The following is a 21,902-nucleotide window of genomic DNA, read 5'->3' as shown; positions in this document are numbered from 1 at the left end:
ATCATTTAAGTATATAGGTAAAATAAAGCCATCTTCAGACTAATAGTCTCAAAATATTTACTTTCCCAATAATTTACAATCTTAATAATATACTTTCTCAATAATTCCTACAAAAACAAGGCAATAAACAAACAGTAGGAAGACCTGATCGAGATTCAACCCTGGAGTGCAGCAAAGGGAAGTTCCCATAAAAGCAGGTCTGCGATCAACTAATCCACACTGCACCATGAGGAAGAAGAGCTTCAAGGAATGGTGGAACTTAGACATATCTTTAATGTGGAAAACAACAATAAGATGTTAAAAAGCCTCTGGAGCTTTAGGAATAAATTTGTCATAAGAATGGGCTGGCATGGTGGCTCAAACAGCTAATCCCAGCACTTTGGGAGGCCAAAGAGAGAGGATGGCTTGAGCCCAGGAGTTTGAGACCAGCCTGAGCAACATAGTGAGACCACATCTCTACGAAAAATTAAAAAAATTAGCCAGGCATGGTGGCACCTGCCTGTGGTCCCAGCAACTTGGGAGGCTGAGGTGGGAGAACTGCTTGAATCCAGGTGATCAAGGCTGCAGTGAGCCTTGATCTCATCACTGCACTCCATCATGGGCAAAGAACAAGAACCTATCTGAAAACAAACAAACAAAACAGTAAATAATGCAAACGAAAAGAAAAAACTACTATCAACTCTAGGAAAAAGAAAAGTTAGATGAGAAAAAGAATCCATAGTCCATTTTTCAGTATTATAATACAATATTTATCTAGTTATCATAAAGGTAACAATGAATACGGACAATCAAACATTGGGAAATAGTCACATTGGAGGACTGAAGGCAGGGAACTGGGGCAAGGGTGTAAGAAACCTAAATCCTCATCTAATCGTAATACCTAATTAACAGATAATGTCAAAAACTGCTATCTCAAAAAACAGCAGTTCATTATTAGAAAAAAGGAAACAAATAGCAAAGGAAATACCTAAAAGAAAAAAAAAAACTAAGACTGAGAGAGGTACAGAATGAGACAGGGAATAGTGTTTTCATTTTTAAGTCATTTAGTACTATGTTGGGGGCTGCACTCCCAGGATTGGTGATTTGCTACAAGTACTCACATAACTCAGCATATGGTTTGTACTCACAGCTAAGATCTATCATACAGAAAGAATACAAAGCAAAAAGGGCAAAGGAAGAGGCACATGGGGTGAAGTCCAGAGGAAACCAGACAGACACCAGCTTCCTCAGGTCTTCTCCAGCTTCCTAGGGTCCTCTCCCATGTGTAACACTAGAAGGGTTCAATCTCTTCAGAAACAGTTAACATGTATAAAGTGTTGTCTACCAGCAGCGCATTAAACATGGGGAGCACATACTCTTTTTTTACATTTATAAGCTGAAATGGGACAGAAATAATCCTTCAGATTGGGCAAATAAAGTTTAAAAGATTTCATACAACAGTGAAATTTTTCTCATGATAATATGTTTGAAGTTTGTGACCAGGACCCACTAAATGCAAATTATTCACATATACAGGCTCGAAAATAATTTCTCATATATATTCCACAGAGTAATTATCCAATTTAGTTGTTATATAATTAATCCTTTCCTATCTATTAACATTGTTTTGGCTTGTACTTTAATCAAGACTTTACTCTTTATTTGGATTATTTTCTGTACCCTTTCTCTATACCATGAGATTTAATCTTTATTTTAGCTTCTGCCCTACTCATATATGCTTCAGACAAGATATGCAGGTATAATCAGTTTAGAAAATGTGAAATTCTCAAATTCATTATAATGAATATGAATGCCTTTTTCATGCTGATGACAACTGTTAAAGAATTAATGGACCAGGAGCAGTGGCTAGCACCTCTAATCCTAACACTTTGGGAGGCTGAGGCAGAAGAACTGCTTGAGCCCAGGAATTCAAGATCAGCCTGGGCAACATAATGGGACCGTGTGTCTACAGAAAATAAAAAATTAGCCAAGCTTGGACCCGCCGCAGTGGCTCACAATTGTATACAATCCCAGCACTCTGGGAGGCTAAGGCAGGTGGATCATGAGGTCAAGAGATCAAGACCATCCTGGTGAAACCCTGTCTCTACTAAAAATACAAAAATTAGTTGGGTGTAATGGTGCGCTTAGTCCCAGCTATTCCGGAGGCTGAGGCAGGAGAATCGCTTTAACCTGGGAGACAGAGTTGCAGTGAGCTGAGATTGTGCCACTGAACTCCAGCCTGGGCAACAGAGTGGGACTCTGCCTCAAAAAAAAAAAAAAAAAAAAAAAAAAAAAAATTAGCTGAGTGTGGTGGCATGTGTCTATAGTCCCAGCTACTCGAGAGGCTGACGCAGGAGAATCACTTGAACCCAGGAGGTTAAGGCCATAGTGAGCTATGATGGCGCCCCACTGCACTCCAGCCTGGCCAACAGCACAAGACTATGTCTTTAAAAAAGAATAAAAAAAAATAGTTTTTAAAAGGGATTAATGACAGAAAGTAGAAAAATTAACAAATTATTTTCACCTGGATGGTAGGGCCTACTATACACCGAGGCTATATATTGTGCGGCCTATTGCTCCTACGCTGCAAACTTATACAACATGTAACTGTATTGAATACAGTCAGCAACTGTAACACACTGGTATCTAAACATACCTCCCTTCACATAGAAAAAAGTACTGTTATGGTATTATAATCTTATGGGACCACCTCTCTACGTGCAGTCTATCCTTGACTTTGAAACATCATTAAGTGACACATGACTATACATATATTAAGTATCAGAGGGAAAAACCCACATTAGACTCTTGCCTTTATTATTTTTTTTTTTTTGAGATGGAGTCTCACTCTGTTGCCCAGGCTGGAGAGCAGTGGTGTGATCTCAGCTCACTGTAACCTCCGCCTCCCAGGCCCGAGCAATTCTCCTGCCTTAGCCTCCTGAGTAACTGGGATTACAGGCACCCACTGTCATGCCTGGCTAATTATTGTTATTTTTAGTAGAGACGGGGTTTCACCATGTTGGCCAGGCTGGTCTTCAACACATGATCTCAGGTGATCCGCCTGCCTCAGCCTCCCAAAGTGCTAGGATTACAGAGATGAACCACTGCGCCTGGCTGACTCCTGCCTTTAAACAAAACCAAAAGTGCTATTTACTAGCAGTTACTCTAAATGTGGAAGACCAAAACAGTTTTCTTATAAAGTACAATAAATATCATTGGGTACTTCATGGTGAAACCAAACATTTTAAAAGGTATAGTATATCCTTTTAAGGGTGGCAGCCCTCTTTCACGCTATATTCCAAAATCGCATAATCTATTCTCAAGTATATCTTAAATTAGAATTTAACAGGGGTGATGAGGGGACCAACAACACATTTATTTAATAAAAAGAAGATTTACACATTGGTTACAATAAGAACTAGATAATAGTATTTAGCTACGATTCCCAAACAGTGCACGGAAGCACCCAGGGGCACTGCAAGCAAACTCAGAGAGGAGTTTTGGGACATCTTAAATTTGAGGGAAACAGCAATCCTGGACATCTTTCAGAAACAGCACAAAAAACTAGCTAAAAGTAGTTCAGTTTCAACATTAGATAGCACTGCATTCCTCTCAACAATATATCTTGTGAAGCTGAGTTTTCTGGGGCCTCATGACAGAAAAAGAAAAAAGAAAGTACCATGTAAAAATCAACATGGAACAAGAAATGAGGGTAGTAATATCCAATCTGATTGCATGGTATTACAAGTTGTACACCGTCCCACAGACACACACAAACCATTAGTAATTTTAGTTATGTAGGAGTGAAATAAAAGTATTATTTTCCTCTTTCAACTTACGTGTATTATTTTTTCAAACATCTATTAACTTATTGTGATATTGTGATATAATAAGAAATACAAGGCCGGGCATGGTGACTCATGCCCATAATCCCAGGTGGGGAGATTGCTTGCGGCCAGGAGTTTGAGACCAGCCTGGGCAACATAGCAAAACCCTGCTTAATTTATTTAAAAAATCTTAAAAATAAAAAAATTTAAAAATCCTTTGTAATAAACCAGTAATAGTAAGTAAAGGGTTTACCTGGTTCTGTGAGCCATTCATGCAAGTTCTCAAACCTGAAGGGGGATCTTGAGAACGTCCAATTTGGAGCCAAATGGGATAGGGCTGTGGGTAACCTGGGGATCCACTATTTGTGATTGATGTCTAAAGTGGGGGACAGTCTTGTAAGACTGAGCCCTTGCCCTGTAGGGTCTGCATTAACTTCAGGTTAGTGCGGTTAGTGCCACAATTAAGTTGTAGAACATCTAGTCAGTATCTGCCAAGAGTTGGATAATTGTTTGACATGGGGAAAACCCTACATACTTCTGGTGTCAGAAGTGCTGTGAGAGAGCAGAACAAAACTGTTTTTCTCTTTTTAACTGTTAAGATGTAAATACGTTCTAAGTTGTGTGAACCTAACAACATAATAAAGGGGACTTTTAAGTGTTCCTGTTAAGTAGGTTTCGGGTCTAAGAGCAGAATATGAACAAGATAAGGCTGAAACACCGTTCACAAAAGAAAGTCCTGAAAGATGCTTGGAATTAAAAGGACTCAGAAGTCAACTTGAATAAACTCCCACTGGCCAAAGATGGGACAATATGAGTACCAACAAAATTAACAACTGCAATAAGCTAAAATGTATCAATTATATTTAAATCCATGAGTGCATAATTATACTAAAAAACAAAAATTAATTGGTCACCTTTGGAGGATCTACAGGAGCACCTCATTTTTTGAATAGTTGGTTAATAAAGTTGGGGAGAAATCGAGCATTTATGTTAAATTTCCAAAGTGATGTATTAATGCTGCCAAGCTTCTCTTTACCAAAATCTTATGGCTAGTCAGTAAAGAAGAAATGAAAGAATACTGGAGGCCAAGAACGGTGGCTCACACCTGTAATCCCAGAACTTTGGGAAGTTGAGGCAGGTGAACTGCTTGAGTCCAGGAGTTCGATACCAGCCTCAGCAATATGGCGAACCCCTGTCTCGATCAAACATGCCAAAAATTAACCCGGCATGGTGGTATGCAGCTGTGATCCCAGCTACTCAGGAGGCTGAGGTGGGCGGATCACTTGAGCCCAGGAGGTCGAGACTGCATTGAACTGAGATCATGCCACTATATTCCAGCCTAGGCGACAGACCCTGTCTCAAAAAAAAAAAAAAAAAAAGAATATTACAACTATCAACAAGGAGTCAAACTATAAAATACTTTAAGAGATTTATTCTGAGACAGATGTGAGGACCACTGCTACTTGAAAGGGATCCCGATCCAGATCCCAAGAGAGAGTTCTTGGATCTTGCACAAGAAAGAATTCAGGGTGAGTCCATAGTGCAAAGTAAAAGCAAGTTTATTAAGAAAGTAAAGGAATAAAGAATGGCTACTCCTTAGGCAGAGTAGCAACCTGCGCTGCTAGACTAAGGATACTTATTTCTTGATTATATGCTAACAAGGGGCAGATTATTCATGAGTTTTCCAGGAAAGGAGTGGGTATTTCCCAGAACTGAGGATTCCTCCTGCTTTTAGGCCATACAGGTATCTTCCTGACATTGCCATGGCATTTGTAAACTGTCACAGCATGGGTGGGAGTGTCTTTTAGCATGCTAATGTATCATAATAAGCATATAATGAGCAGTAAGGACAACCAGGAGTTACTTCCATTGCTATCTTGGTTTTGGTAGGATATGGTGGTCACCTTCTTTACCACAACCTGTTTTATGACCTGTATCTTGTGCTGACCTCCTATCTCATCCTGTAACTCAGAATGCTTAACTTGGGAATGCAGCCCAGTAGGTCTCAGCCTCATTTTAGCTAGCCCCTATTCAAGGTAGAGATGTTTTGGTTCAAACACCTCTGACACTATGACTCATGACAGCCCAGGAGGTCCTGAGAGATGTGCCCAAGGTGGTTGTTTCACAGCTTGATTTTATACATTTCAGGGGGACAGAAGTTAAAGGCAGACATCAAACAATACACATAAAGTATGCATTGGTTCAGCTGGAAAGACAGGACAACTTGAAGAAGGGGCTTCCAAGTCATGGGTGGATTCAAAGATTATCTGATTGGTAATTGGTTGAACGAGCTGTTATTATCTAACTGTCTAGACTGAATAGAAAGGAGCATCTGGGTTAAGACAAGAGGTTGCTAAGACCAAGATTTTTATCATGCCGATGAAACCTCCAGGTAGCAGGCTTCAGAGCTCTTAACAGGCCTAAAAAGGTGCCAGACTCTAGTTAATTTGTTCCTGGATCAGGGAAAAGATCTGGAAAGGGAAGGGGATTCTCTACAGAATGCAGATTTTTCCCACAAGGGACAGCTTTGCAGGGTCATTTCAAAATATGTCAAATAAATACATTTTGGGGTAAAATACTTTGATTTCTTTCATGGCCTGTCATCTGTCATGTGATGCTATACTACAGTCAGACTGGAATCTGGTATCTTATTGCTACAGAGTCTGTTTTGTCAGTCTGAAGATCTCTGTTTTAATGTTAATGTTGGTCAGTTATGTCTGAATTCCAAAGGGAGGAAGGTATAGTGAAGCATGTCCAATCCCCATTCCCTTCATGGCCTGAGCTAGTTTTTTAAGGTTTGGTTTGGAACTCCCTTAACCTTTTTTAGGTTTGGTTTGGAACTCCCTTAACCTTTTTTAGGTTTGGTTTCGAACTCCCAGACTGATGGGAGGGGGGTCCATCAGTCTGCTGGGGGGCTTAGAATTTTATTTTTGGCTTACACCACTTTATACACAAATAAATATGGATAGTGGCAATGATCATCAATGGCTGCTAATAACACCAAAAAAAGAGTGAGAGATAGAAAGAGAAGAGCTCCTTGATGGATGCACACACTATCTCTGAAAAATAAAACAATGTGATTGTGTAGAAAAAGTTTTTTTCTGCTCTCATACCACAATGTGTAGGGGTTTACTCCATACACCAAGCAAGCAATCAACATTGGAGTGGATACCAGCTGGGTGTTCTCTGATTCAATTCTGACACCATCTGTAACATCAGATTCCACAGTTGAGGGATCAGTCCCCATGGCTGCCCACCTCCAACTTCTGATGCCAATTGCAAGCCCTGGGCTGTTTTACCTGTGCTTCAGTCAGATATTTTTGAATCAGAGCAACTCCATCTTGAATAGGGGCTGAGACTGACTGGGCTGCATTCTCAGATTAGGTATCCTCAGTCACAGGATGAGATAGGAGGTCAACACGAGATATGGGTCACAAAGACCTTGCTGAGAAACAGGATGTGGTAAAGAAGCCGGTCAAATCCCACCAAAACCAAGATGGCAAAAGTGACCTCTGCTCCTCCTCACTACTCATTATACACTAATTATAATGCATTAGCATGCTAAGACACTCCCACTAGCGCCATGACAGTTTACAAATGCCATGGCATCGTCAGGAGTTACCCTAGATGGTCTAAAAACGGGATGAACCCTCAGTTCCAGGAATTACCCACCCCTTTTCTGGAAAGTTCACAAATAATCTACCCCTTGTTTAGCATATAATCAGGAAATAACTATATTTAGTTAAGCAGCCCATGCCACTGCTCTGCCTATAAAGTAGCGATTCTTTGTTTCTTTACTTTCCTAATAAACTTGCTTTCACTTTATGGAATCTCCTCGAATACCTTCTTGTCTGAGGTCCAAGAACCCTCCCTTGGGTTCTGGATCAGGACACCTTTCCAGTAACACTTCTGATGGGACTAGCTATAAATCAGGATTCCCATGACCCCTGCCTTGGGTTCGATTAATTTGCTAGAACAGCTCACAGAACCTAGGGAAACACTTATGTTTCCACTTATGTTCAGTGTATTATAAAGGATACACAAAGGGTATAGATGAAGAGATCACAGGGCAAGGCATGTGGGGAAGGGGTATAGAACTTTCGTGCCCTCTGTGGGTACATTAACCTCCAGAAACTTCTACCTGTTCAGCTGTCAAAAAGCTCTCTGAACCCCATGTTCTTAAATTTTTGATGGAGACTTCATTGGACAGGCATGCTGAAGTATGGACAATCATGAAAAAATGCTACTGAACAAAATGGGTATAATCTGATAACCTAATACTAATAGACTGAGTGGGGAAACCCAGTAAGCTCTATCTTGTTCAGATTCTTCTTGGCCTCTCCGTGCAGCATTCCTTCCTCCATGGTATGAGACAAGATCCGTTCTTAAATGGGGATCTTATGACCTAAAATCAGACAAGGTAAGTCAGAGAATTTCTTTATGGTCAGCTCCTAGACAGAAAGCTGGGGGAAGATTAGAGGATGTTTTTAGTTTCTATGGCCTGCCCTGGGGAGAAAAAAGAGCAAGTGAACAAAGACCAGAAGAAGGCCAGAGAGAGAGAGATCTGTTTTCTGAGGCCTACTGCTGAGGTCAAAAGTACTCCAACATTATCACAAAAGACTGTCTTTCACCCTTATTGCTCAGAAGCTGTTCCAAAGCTTCTTCAGGAATCAAAGACAAAAGGCAAAATACTTTAACGAAAGTATGCTCATTGTTTAAGTCACTTAAGAAATAACATGGTCTGTGGGAGTTATGAGCCAGGAACTCTAGATGAAAACATATATGGACAGATAGATAAATAGATAGATCTATATATCTCATATCTTACAGATCAAGCTGTAAAATCAATAGGATATACAATTTAGTTCCTTTAGTTAATGCTCTGGAAAAAATAAGAGAGGGAGGGTGAACACAAAAATTAAGAATCTTAAGACTGAAAAAATGAAAAGTCACACTGAAAGAAAATATTTAGAGAAAATATATCTGATTAAGTACTATTAGGCAAAAATATACAAAGAACTCTTTAAACAACAAGAAAACGTTCAATTTTTTTAATGGGCACAATACCTGAAGAGACACCTCACTGAAGATATGCAAATGGAAAATAAGCACATGAAAAGATGCTCAGCATGATATGTCACTGGAGAACTACAAATTAAAACAATGTGATACTACCATATACTATTATTATGGCAAAATTCAAAACACTGACACCACCAAATGCTAGCAAGTATATAGAGTAAGAGGAACTCTTATCCATGGTTGATGAGAATGCAATATGGCACTGCCACTTTGGAGGACAGCTTAGCGGTTTCTTAAAAAATTAAACTTACTCTTCCTATATGATCCATCAATAGCATTCCTTAGTATTTACCCAAATGAACTGAGAACTTATGTACATGCAAAAACCTGCACATAGATGTTTATAGCAGGTGTATTTATAAATGCCAAAAAAAAAATCAGCAACGGATAAACTGTGGTACATCCAGACAATGGAGTATTATTCAGTGTGAAAAAAAGATGAACTATCAAATCATGAAAAGATATGAAGGAAATTTAAACACATATCACTAAGAATGAAGTTGGGCATGGTGGCTGACAACTGTAATCCCAACACTTTCGGAGGGTAAGGTGGGCAGATCACTTAAGCTCAGCAGTTAGAGAACAGCCTGGGCAACATTGCGAAACCCCATCCCTACCCAAAAAAAAAAAGAAAAAATTAGCTGGGTGTGGTGATGCACACTTGTAGTCCCAGCTACTTGGGAGGCTGAGATGAGAGGATCACCTGAGCCTAGCAGGTAGAGGCTGCAGTGAGCTGAGATCACAGCACTGCACCCCAACTGGGTGACAAAGTGAGACCCTGTCTCAAAAAAAAAAAAAGTTAATTGAAAAGGTGATATTATTCCAACTATATGACATTTTGCAAAAAGCAAAACTATGGAGACAGTAAAAAGATTAGTAGAGGCTCTCTGCTCCTCCTGTTCGCCAGACAGCCGCATCTAGTCTCCCATCGCCAGCCACATCTCTGAGACACCATGGGGAAGGTGAAGGTCAGAGTTAACGGATTTGGTCGTATTGGGCGCCTGGTCACCAGGGCTGCTTTTAACTCTGGTAAAGTGGGTATTGTCACCATCAATGATCCCTTCATTGACCTCAACTACGTGGTCTACATGTTCCAGTATGATTCCACCCATGGCAAATTCCATTGGCACTGTCAAGGCTGAGAATGGGAAGCTTGTTATCAATGGAAATCCCATTACCATCTTCCAGGAGCGAGATCCCTCCAAAATCAAGTGGGGCGATGCTGGCGCTGGGTACGTGGTGGAGTCCACTGGCATCCTCACCACCATGGAGAAGGCTGGGGCTCACTTGAAGGAGGGAGCCAGAAGGGTCATCATATCTGCCCCTTCTGCTGATGCCCCCATGTTCATGATGGACGTGAACCATGAGAAGTATGACAACAGCCTCAAGATCGTCAGCAATGCCTCCTGCACCACCAACTGCTTAGCGCCCCTGGCCAAGGTCATCCATGACAACTTTGGTATCGTGGAAGGACTCATGACCACTGTCCACGCCATCACTGCCACCCAGAAGACCGTGGATGGACCTCCGGGATACTGTGGCGTGATGGCCGTGGGGCTCTCCAGAACATCATCCCTGCCTCTACTGGAGCTGCCAAGGCCATGGGCAAGGTCATCCCTGAGCTGAATGGGAAGCTCACTGGCATGGCCTTCCGTGTCCCCACTGCCAACGTGTCAGTGGTGGATCTGACCTGCCGTCTGGAAAAACCTGCCAAATATGATGACCTCAAGAAGGTGGTGAAGCAGGCATCGGAGGGCTCCCTCAAGGGCATCCTGGGATACACTGAGCACCAGGTGGTGTCCTCTGACTTCAACAGCGACACCCATTCTTCCACCTTTGATGCTGGGGCTGGCATTTTCCTCAACGACCACTTTGTCAAGCTCATTTTCTGGTATGACAATGAATTTGGCTACAGCAACAGGGTGGTGGACCTCATGTCCCACATGGCCTCCAAGGAGTAAGACCCCTGGACCACCAGCCCCAGCGAGAGCACGAGAGGAAGAGAGGCCCTCACTGCTGGGGAGTCCCTGCCACAGAGTCCCCCACCACACTGAATTGCCCCTCCTCACAGTTTCCATGCAGACCCCTTGAAGAGGGAGGGGCCTAGGGAGCCCCACCTTGTCGTGTACCATCAATAAAGCCCCCTGTGCTCAGCCAAAAAAAAAAAGAAATCTAGTCTATGAATATTATCACAAGCAAATAAAGATACAGTAGATATTTTGTAATAACATTATTTATATTAGGAATAAAAGTGGAGTCAAACACTGATCAAGATGAGATTGGTTAAATAACGGCATATCGATACCAGAGACTATGAAGCAATGCCTCATAAAAGAGTAGACTTCAGTATCTAACCAAAACAAAGTTCCTTCTATAGCATTTACAATAACCAAAACCATAAGTAGACAACAAACCAAAAAACAGACACAAAAAACCTATGTTGCAGAATATAATGTATAGGACAGCCCATTCTTGTAGCACAAACACACCACATGTGCCAGCTGTGGGTCCACATCCCACCTAGAGAAGGACAAAGGAGTCACTTTCACTTTGACTAATATTTTGGATACATTTATTTAATTAATAATTTATTCGAATGCCTGTTATGTTCCAGATACTGTGCTACATGAGAATTTCATTTTAATGATTTCAATTGTATTTAGTCATTTAAAAATATTTGTTTTGTCTTTAAATGCATTTTCTTTTTACTGTACTTTAGGTTCTGGGGTATATGTGCAGATCATCCAGGATTGTTGCATAGGTACACACATGGCAATGTGGTTTGCTGCCTCCATCCCCTCGTCACCTACATCTGACATTTCTCCCCATGTTATCCCTCCTCAACCTACCCACCGCCTCCCCGGCTGTCCCTTCTTTGGCCCCCCCAACAGACCCCAGTGTGTGATGCTCCCCTCCCTGTGTACATGTGTTTTCATTGTTCATCACCCATCTATGAGTGAGAACGCGCAGTGTTTGATTCTCTATTCTTGTGTCAGTTTGCTGAGAATTATGGTTTCCAGATTCATCCATGTCTCTACAAAGGACACAAACTCATCATTTTTTATGCCTGCATAGTATTCCATGGTGTATATGTGCCATATTTTCCTTGTCCAATCTATTGTCAATGGGCATTTGGGTTGGTTCCAAGTCTTTGCTATTATAAACAGTGCTGCAATGAACATTCATGTGCATGTGTCCTTATAGGAGAACTATTTATAATCCTTTGGGCATATACCCAATAATGGGATTGCTGAGTCAAATGGAATTTCTATTTCTAGGTCCTTGAGGAAGTGCCACACTATCTTCCACAATGGTTGACCTGATTTACACTCCCACCAACAGTGTAAAAGTGTTCCTATTTCTCCACATCCTCTCCAGCATCTGTCTCCAGATTTTTTAATGATCGCCATTCTAATCGGTGTGAAGTAATATCTCAATGTGGTTTTGATTTGCATTTCTCTAATAATCAGTGATGATGAGCATTTTTTCATATGTTTCTTGGCCTCATATATGTCTTCTTTTGAAANAGAGTTCAGGGAGGAGGAAGAAATGAATAGGTAGAATACATTATTGAGGCAGTAAAACTATTCTGCACTGGTACTTTAGTGGTGGAAACATGTCCATTAGTCACTCATCTAAACACACAGAATGTAATGTACAGCATACCAGAAGTGAACTCTAGCACAAATGCAGCTCTAAAAAAATAGTCTATTTTTGTAAAAGGTTAAGAAATACAAAAACACTACAAAAAATATGGCACGTAACCTTGAAAAAAAGAGGAAACCAATTACCACGTATAGACCTTATTTGGATTTTAATTTGAAAAAATTGTTAGGTGCCAGGCATAGTGGCTCACACCTGTAATCCCACCCCTTTGGGAGGCCAAGGTGGGAAGATCACTTGAGGTCAGGAGTACAAGACCAGTCTGGCCAACATGGCAAAACCCCATCTCTACTAAAAATACAAAAATTAGCTGGACATGCTGGTGCATGCCTGCAATCCTAGCTACTTAGGAGGCTGAGGCAGGAGAATTGCTTGAACCCAGGAGACAAAGGCCGAAGTAAGCCGAGATCGTGCCACTGCACTCCAGCCTGGGCAACAGAGAGAGACTCAGTCTCAAAAAAGAAATGAAAAAATAGGAAAAAAAGTTAACGAAAATCAGAGAAATCTGATATTATTTCACATTAAGAAACAACTGTTAATTTTTTTAGTATGATCATTGTGTTGTGGTTAGAGATACACACTAAAGTATACCTGGATTAAATGATATGACATCTAGGTTAAATGTATGGGATATGGTACCAGAGGACTTGGTAAGAGAAAGGGCTGGGGGAAGAAAGGACTCCACTTAGGTCCTACCTAAATTTTTGAAAACAAATATATAGCCGGGTGTGGTGGCTCGTGCCTGTAATCCTAACACTTTGGAAGGCTGAGACAGGCAGATCACCTGAGGTCAGGAGTTTGAGACCAACCTGATCAACATGGAGAAACCCTGTCTCTACTAAAAATACAAAATTAGCTGGGCATGGTAGGAGGCACCTGTAATCCCAGCTACTCGGGAAGCTGAGGCAGGAGAACTGCTTGAACCCGGGAGGCAAAGTATGTGGTGAGCCGAGATTGCACCATTGCACTCCAGCCTGTGCAACAAGAGTGAAACTCAAAAAAAAAATTATATATATATATACACGTGTATATGTATACATGTATGTATATATACACGTGTATATGTATACATATATGTATATACACATATGTTTACATATGTACATATTCAAACACATATGTTTATATAAATATGTCTATATATAATGATTTTTATAATTTTCTTCAAAAAAATTTTTCCTAAAAATGAGACTGAAAATTATCTTAAATTATTAACATTAACTACTGATGGATATAGAATAACAAGTAGGTCTAATATCATCCATGATAGAGAAAGTCCTCAGCTGACAATTCTAAGTAGAAGTTTCCTTCATAGGTGATCTCTAAATATTTAAATGTAGACAGCTGCTCGAAAGTTATAAAGTCGTCAATTATCTTGGTCGGGTAAGTAAAAACCACTACCCCATGAAGATTTCAGTTTTTAAGGTGTATTGATTCATTTTCATTTTGCTGATAAAGACATACCCAAAACTGGGAACAAAAAGAGGTTTAATTGGACTTACAGTTCCACATGGCTGGGGAGGCCTCAGAATTGTAGCAGGAGACTAAAGGTTCTTCTTACATGGGGGTATCAAGAGAAAATGAGGAGGGAGCCAAAGTGGAAATCCCTAATAAACCCATCAGATCACGTGAGACTTACTCACTATCACAAGAGCAGCACAGGAAAGACTAGCTCCCATGATTCAATTACCTCCCACTGGGTCCCTCCCAAATCACGTGGGAATTCTAGGAGATGCAATTCAAGTTGAGATTTGGGTGGGGACACAGCCAAACCATATTATAAGGCAACATTTTAGAGAAGAGAAATGGAAAATAGGAATAAAATTACTGGCTAGGATGTAAAGGCACTGCATAAGAATTAACAGCAGCTCACACCTGTAATCCCAACACTTTGGGAGTCAAAGGGGGAGGATCACTTGAGGCCAGGAGTTTGAGACCAGCCTAGCCAACATGGTGAAACTCTATCTCTACTAAAAATAGAAAAAAATTGCTGGGCATAATGGTGCACGCCTATAATTGCAGCGACTCAAGAGGCTGGGGCATGAGAATCACTTGAACCCAGGAGGCTGAAGTTGCAGTGAGCCAAGATCATGCTGGTGCACTCCAGCCTGAGTGACAGAGCAAGATTCTGTCTAAAAAAAAAAAGTAAATAGAATTAACAGCAGCTGCATTATTTCCTGGAATTAAATAAAATCTGGAGACACAAGTAAAATACTAATTTTATACAGGCAAAATAGGCCAAAAGTCAAGATTTGGGATTGAAATGTTAAATAGTAACTGTTTACCTACATAGTGAATTACTCTGATTTAAAAAAAGCAGAAAGTAAAAGCACCATTTATTAAACTATAAAAACAAATAAAAGTTCAAATTAACTTGTTAAAAGTAACAATCATTATTTGTTTAAAAAATGTTTACACACACACACACACACACACACACACACACAGTTAGCAGATTGTTCCTGTCTTGTAAATTATATTCTGTAACTCGTTATCATGTAAAACTATTCCATCATTTAGACCTAAAGGAAGGAAATTATGCTTTTATGCCTTAAGCTGACTACAAAAAACTTTTATACAATCATAATGCTTCTAAGACATTAATATGAAAAGTAACCTGAGAAATATTTGAAGCAAACTCTAACGTCATGTTTTTTTTCCTTTAAATGCTAAACTATGTTGAAAAACTCAGAATTTTATCCACTGCTTTTCAATTGTTTGTAATAAAAATGGACTTAAGTAAGCTTTTCTTCATCTTTATATCTGCAATTTCTTTCTCATAATTTTCTCAAGCAGAAAGTTAAGATCTTGATTCATATTTCTATTTTGAAGCTGGGTACAGTAGCTCACTCTGTAATCCCAGCACTTTGGGAGGCCAAGGCAGGTGGATTGCCTGAGGTCAGGAGTTCAAGACCAGCCTGGCTAACATGGTAGAACCCTGTCTCTACTAAAAATGCAAAATGCAAAACCCTGTCTCTACTAAAAATACAGCCAGGTGTGGTGGCGCACACCTATGGTCCCAGCTACTCATGAGGCTAAGGCAGGAGAATCACTTCAACCTGGAAGGTGGAGGTTGCAGTGAGCCAAGACTGCGTCACTGTACTCCAGCCTGTGCGACAGAGCAAGACTCCGTCCAAAAAAAAAAAAAAAAACACACACACATACACACAAAAATCCTCACAAGGAAAGTTCTAGTTATACAATAACCATTTTATAACTGACAAGTATACCTCATTTTTAAGCAACGAAAATGGTATACAACTTCATTTTCAAAGTATCACAATACCTGATTCTCATTTTTAGTGCTTCTGAACTAATGTAACCTTCATTTGTTGATGGACTGCCATGCTTCAATACATCACGGTGCAAGCTCTGGAAGCAATTCCAAATGACTCTTGCCAGTATTTTTGTTTTCAATAACCTTTTTTATAAAAGTTTCATAAAATAATTGTATAAATTTTCAAGGCAATCAGTTTGAAAAACTTCACTCAAATATAAAAAAACAGGCTCAGTGCCTGTTAAAACAGCAGGTGTCAACAAATACTGATTCCCTTCCTATACATATTACTTATTCATGACTTTAGAATGTTTACATGTTCACACATATTACTTGCATGTATATAAAACATCTCTGGAAGAATATAAAAGGAAATATTAAGTTTTAATCTCTTCAAAGAGATCTTGGCTAAGAAAAAAGGGTAAAGGGGAAAGATAGTTTAACCTTTATGTAACATAGGTATTATCTTTTTCAAAATAAAATACATTTTAACTGTTTTAACTAAAAAGACAATCATATTATTTCCATTTCATCTAGCCTCCTATCCATCTATAAAGAAACGGAAATATACCGATGGATCCTGTTGATACTTCCTGATCAACAGGAAGTATACGGGCTTCGGAGTTTGACAGATGCTGTAGGTAAACTTTAGCTCCGTCTGGAACATGGCTGTGAGCTTTGACTAAGTGTCATAACCTTTGTGTTATTAACCATACATAAAGCAAAAAATTGAAATACATATTTTCCCCCATAAACAAGTCTGAAAAGAGAAGAGTTTCACTGCTTTTTTCCTTAATTTTCCATTTAAAAAGTCCTTCAGAAAAGACATAATTACATTTTTAAAATATCAAAACTCAAAAAGCCAACAAGAAACTTGAAAAAAATACTAGCAACAGAAGTGACAAATAATTTACAAAACTTTTTTTTTAAACCAGAAAAATGAATAAAGGATATGAACACACAGCAAACATCAAACATATTTTAAAATGAAAGAATGGCAAATGAAAGTGATGTACTTTTTCATGCACCAATTTTCTAAAGATGAACAAGTTTGATTCCCAATATTAAGGAGGATGTGAAGAAAGAAACACTCATACACTACTGGTAGGAGAGTAAGCTGATAGAAGGACAACTTAGTAATATCTATTAAAAATTAATATTCTGGCTAGGTGACGTGGCTCACACCTGTAATCCCAGCACTCTGGGAAGCCGAGGCAGGAGGATCACCTCAGGTCAGGAGTTCAAGACCAGCCTCGCCAACATGGTGAAACCCTATCTCTACTACAAATACAAAAATTGGCCAGGTGTGATAGCAGATGTCTACAGTCTCAGGTACTTAGGAGGCTGAGGCAGAAGACTCACTTGAATCCAGGAGGTGGAGGCTGCAGTGACCTGAGATCGCACCACTGTACTCCAGCCTAGGCAACAGAGCAAGACTAATCTCAAAAAAAAAAAAAAAAAAAAAAATATTAGGACCTTACCATCCAAGCAGACAAAAGTAAGCAAAAATATTAAGTTTTCTGCATTATGTAGTGCAGCATTGTTTGTTAACAGCCAAAAAAAACCTTTATTGTCTTACATCTTTATTAGCAACTTAAAATCCTTTAGAAATAAAGCAAAGGAACCAGCCAGGCATGGTGGCTTCTGCCTGTAATCCCAGCACTTTGGGAGGCCAAGGCAGGCAGATCACAAGGTCAGGAGTCCGAGACCAGCCTGGCCCAATATAGTGAAACCCCATCTCTACTAAAACATACAAAAAAATTAGCCAAGTGTGGTGGTGCGCACCTGTAGTCCCAGCTACTCAGGAGGCTGAGGCAGGCAAATCACTTGAACCCAGAAGGTGGAGGTTACAGTGAGCTGAGATTGCACCACTGCACTCCAGCCTGGGTGACAGAGTGAGACTCCATCTCCAAAAAAAAAAAAAAAAAAGGGAAAGAAAAGAAATAAAGCAAAGGAAAGACCAAAAAAACCCTGCTGTCTACAAGAAACTCACTTGAACTATAATGATTCAGGTAGTTTAAACTTAATTAGAGGAGTAATAAATAGATGGAGGAGCGACTGTGATTAAAATGGTGGAATAAGGAATCCAAAACTCCATCCAACCACAAAAGCAACTAAAAACTGGCAATACTGTCAGAATTGACTTTTTTTTTTTTTTTTTTACAGGATCTCACTATGTCATGCAAGCTGGAACACAATGGTGTGATCATAGCTTACTACAGCCTCAACCTCCCAGGCTCAACCAATCCTCCCATCTCAGCCCTCCAAGGAGCTGGAACTATAAGTGTACACCACCACAGTCAGCTAACTTTTGTATTTTTTGTAGAAATGGGGTTTCACCATTTTGCCCAGGCTGGTCTCAAACTCCTGGGCTCAAGAGATCCTCCTATCTTAGCCTCCCATATAACTCTGTCCAATCACTAGCTGACTACTAAATTAACAGAACAAAGACCTTTTTAGTCGTCTTCGGCAGAGGGCACACAGGACAAAACACAAAGACTTCACAAAAATTCAGAAAGGTCACTAGACAAAACTAACAATAGCTACAACAGGCAGCAACAACAACCCTGGAGACGGGAGAATCTGATTTCCAGAGTTGCAACATTATAATGTTCAAAATGTCCAATTTCATCAAAAAATTACACATATGCAAAGAAACAAGAAGGAATGATTTTTAAAGAATAATAATAAGCAATCACAGAAACTGTCTCACGCCAGGGACAGTGGCTTAGAGCTGTAATCCCAGTACTTTGGGAGGCCAAGATGGGAGAACTGCTTCAACCTGGGAGGCTGAGGTTGCAGTGAGCCAAGACTGCACCACTGCACTCCAGCCTGGATGACAGAGCAAGACTCTGTCATCCAGTTTGAGACCAGCCTGGGCAAAATGGTGAAACCCCATCTCAAAAAGAAAAAAGAAAAAGAAAAAAGAAACTATCCCTAAGGAAGCCCAGACACTGACTGGACTTATTACATAACAACTTTAAATGACCTATTTTAAGTATATTCTAAAGCTAAAAGAAACCATGTCTTAGAAGTAAGAGAGTATCAATAAAGAGTAGAATTTTTAAAAAAATCAAATAGAAATTTTAGAGTTGAAAAGTACAATAACTGAGATGAAAAGTTCACTAGAAGGGCTCAACACCTTATTAGGGCAGGCAGAACAAAAACCAGAGAACATAAAGATAGGTTAATTGAAATAGTCTGAGGGTCAGAAAAAAAAAAAAAAAGGATACGGAATCCCTTATAACAGAGCCTAAGAGATATATGGGATACCATCAGGCATACCAAAAATACACATAAGAGAAGTCACAAAAGGAAAGAGAGGGGCATAAAGAATATTTGAAGAACTAATGCAAAAAAAACTTCCCAATTTAATGAAGTTCAAGAAACTGCAAGTAGGGTAAGAGATCCATGCCAAAACACATCTTAAATAGCTGAAAGACAAAGAATCTTAAAAAAAGTAAGAAAGACAAAGAATCTTGAAAGAAGCAAGAAAGAAGTTACCCACCAAAAATATTAACTGGTGACTTCTCATCAGAAACCACAAAGACCAGAAGGCTATTTAAAAAATATGCTAAAGGGAGTCCTTCATGCTAATATGAAAAGACACTAACTAGACAACTCTCAAATCCACATAAAGAAAGAACACTGGTAAAGGTTATTACAGTTGAGCACAATGGCTCATGCCTATAATCCTTAATCCTTGGGGGGCCAAGGTAGATCACTTGAGCCTAGGAGGTCAAGGCTGCAGTGAACCATGATCGTGCCACTGTACTCCAGCCTGGGCAACAGAGTGAGATCTTGTCACAAAAAGAAAAAAAAAACTTATTAGGTAGGTAGATACCAAAAAGAATATAAATGTATTTTTTGTATTTCTTCTCCTGAGTTAAATAACAACTGTATAAAACAGTAATTGTAAATCAGTGTTGATGAGCATACTATGTACTAAGATGTAACTGTGACAATAACAGCATAAAAGGGTGTAGGGCTATATAGGAGCAGTTTCCTACATTATAAAAATTAAGTTGATATTAATCTGAACTAGATTGTTATAAATTAAGATGTCAATTGTAATCCCAGGGCAACTACTATGAAAATATATAACAAATGGCTTTTCTGCCTGTGGACGCCACCGAAGAAGCATCGCTAAAGTCTCTCTTCTCCCTGCGATCATGTCTAAGTCAGAGTCTCCTAAAGAGCCGGAAGAGCTGAGGAAGCTCTTCATTGGAGGGTTGAGCTTCGAAACAACCCATGAGAGCCTGAACAGCCATTTTGAGCAACGGGGAACGCTCATAGACTGTGTGGTAATGAGAGATCCAAACACAAAGCGCTACACGGGCTTTGAGTTCATCACGTATGCAATTGTGGAGGAGGTGGATGCAGTCATGAATGCAGGGCCACACAAAGTGGATGGAAGAGTTGTGGAACCAAAGAGAGCTGTCTCAAGAGAAGATTCTCAAAGACCAGGTGCCCACTTAACTGTGAAAAAAAAAATTTGTTGGCGGCATTAAAGAAGACACTGAAGAACATCACCTAAGAGATTATTTTGAACAGTATGGAAAAATTGAAGTGACTGAAATCATGACTGACAGAGGCAGTGGCAAGAAAAGGGGCTTTACCTTTGTAACCTTTTACGACCATGACTCCGTGGATAAGACTGTCATTCAGAAATATCATACTGTGAATGGCCACAACTGTGAAGTTAGGAAAGCCCTGTCAAAGCAAGAGATGGTGAGTGCTTCATCCAGCCAAAGAGGTCAAAGTGGTTCTGAAAACTTTGGTGGTGGTCGTGGAGGTGGTTTCGGTGGGAATGACAACTTTGGTCGTGGAGGAAAATTTAGTGGTCGTGGTGGCTTTGGTGGTAGCCATGGTGATGGTGGATATGGTGGCGGTGGGGATGGCTATAATGCATTTGGTAATGATGGAAGCAATTTTGGAGGTGGTGGAAGCTACAATCATTTTGGCAATTACAACAATCAGTCTTCAAATTTTGGACCCATGAAGGGAGGAAACTTTGGATGCAGAAGCTCTGGCCCCTTATGGTGGTGGTGGCCAATACTTTGCCAAACCATGAAACCAAGGTGGCTATGGCGGTTCCAGTAGCAGCAGTAGCTATGGCAGTGGCAGAAGGTTTTAATTAGGGAACAAAGTTTAGCAGGAGAGGAGAGCCAGAAGGGACAGGGAAGCTACAGGTTACAACAGATTTGTCATCTCAACCAAGCACAGTGGCAGCAGGGCCTAGCTGCTACAAAGAAGACGTGATTTAGACAAATACTCATGTATGGGCAAAAAACTCGAGGACTGTATATTTGTGACTAATTGTATAACAGGTTATTTTAGTTTCTGTTCTGTGGAAAGTGTAAAGTATTCCAAGAAAGGATTTTAATGTAGATGTTCCTTTTTTTTTTTTTTTTTTGCTGTTGATTGCTAAATGTAACAGTCTGATCGTGACCCTGAATAAATGTCTTCTTTTTTTAATGTGCTGTGTAAAGTTGGTCTACCCTGAAGCCATCTTGGTAAATTTCCCCAGCAGTGTGAAGTTAGAATTCCTTCAGGGTGATGCCAGGTTCTATTTGGAATTTATATACAACCTGCTTGGGTGGAGAAGCCATTATCTTCAGAAACCTTGGTGCAGCTGAACTAATAGTTACTGTTGTGACATGAAGTTCACCATTAAAAGGGATTACCCAAGCAAAATCCTGGAATTATTGGTTATAAAAATGATTGTTGGCACATCCTACACAATATACCTAAATCGAATAATGGTACCAGATAAAATTATAGATGGGAATGAAGCCTGTGTATAATCCATTGTCAAGTGTAATCAATAAATGATTTAATTCTCTTAAAAAAAAAACAAAGAAAATATATAACAAATGAAACATAAAAGAATTAAAATGGGCCAGGCGCGGTGGCTCAAGCCTGTAATCCCAGCACTGTGAGAGGCCGAGGCGGGCGGATCACGAGGTCAAGAGATCGAGACCATCCTGGTCAACATGGTGAAACCCCGTCTCTACTAAAAATACAAAAAATTAGCTGGGCATGGTGGCGCGTGCCTGTAATCCCAGCGACTC

At 39.9% G+C, this 21,902-nt stretch overlaps 1 protein-coding gene and 2 pseudogenes across 4 annotated transcripts in view; 2 read left to right on the top strand and 1 right to left on the bottom strand.

Annotated features, from left to right (window-relative positions):
• Positions 1 to 21,902, bottom strand: part of RALBP1 (ralA binding protein 1) — a 65,192-nt gene that overhangs the window by 32,127 nt on the left and 11,163 nt on the right. The gene's annotated exons all lie outside the window — the stretch shown is intronic.
• LOC108314842 lies at positions 9,768 to 11,055 on the top strand (annotated as a pseudogene). The gene has a single exon (XR_001829688.2). The product of XR_001829688.2 is annotated as a glyceraldehyde-3-phosphate dehydrogenase-like (transcript).
• Positions 18,681 to 21,733, top strand: LOC108314843 (annotated as a pseudogene).

This window comes from Cebus imitator, unplaced genomic scaffold, assembly GCF_001604975.1.
Source record: "Cebus imitator isolate Cc_AM_T3 unplaced genomic scaffold, Cebus_imitator-1.0 Scaffold162, whole genome shotgun sequence".
NCBI classification, from domain to species: Eukaryota; Metazoa; Chordata; class Mammalia; order Primates; family Cebidae; genus Cebus; species Cebus imitator.
Note: the sequence above shows the minus strand (reverse complement) of the source record. Positions and strands in the feature narration are given on the sequence as shown.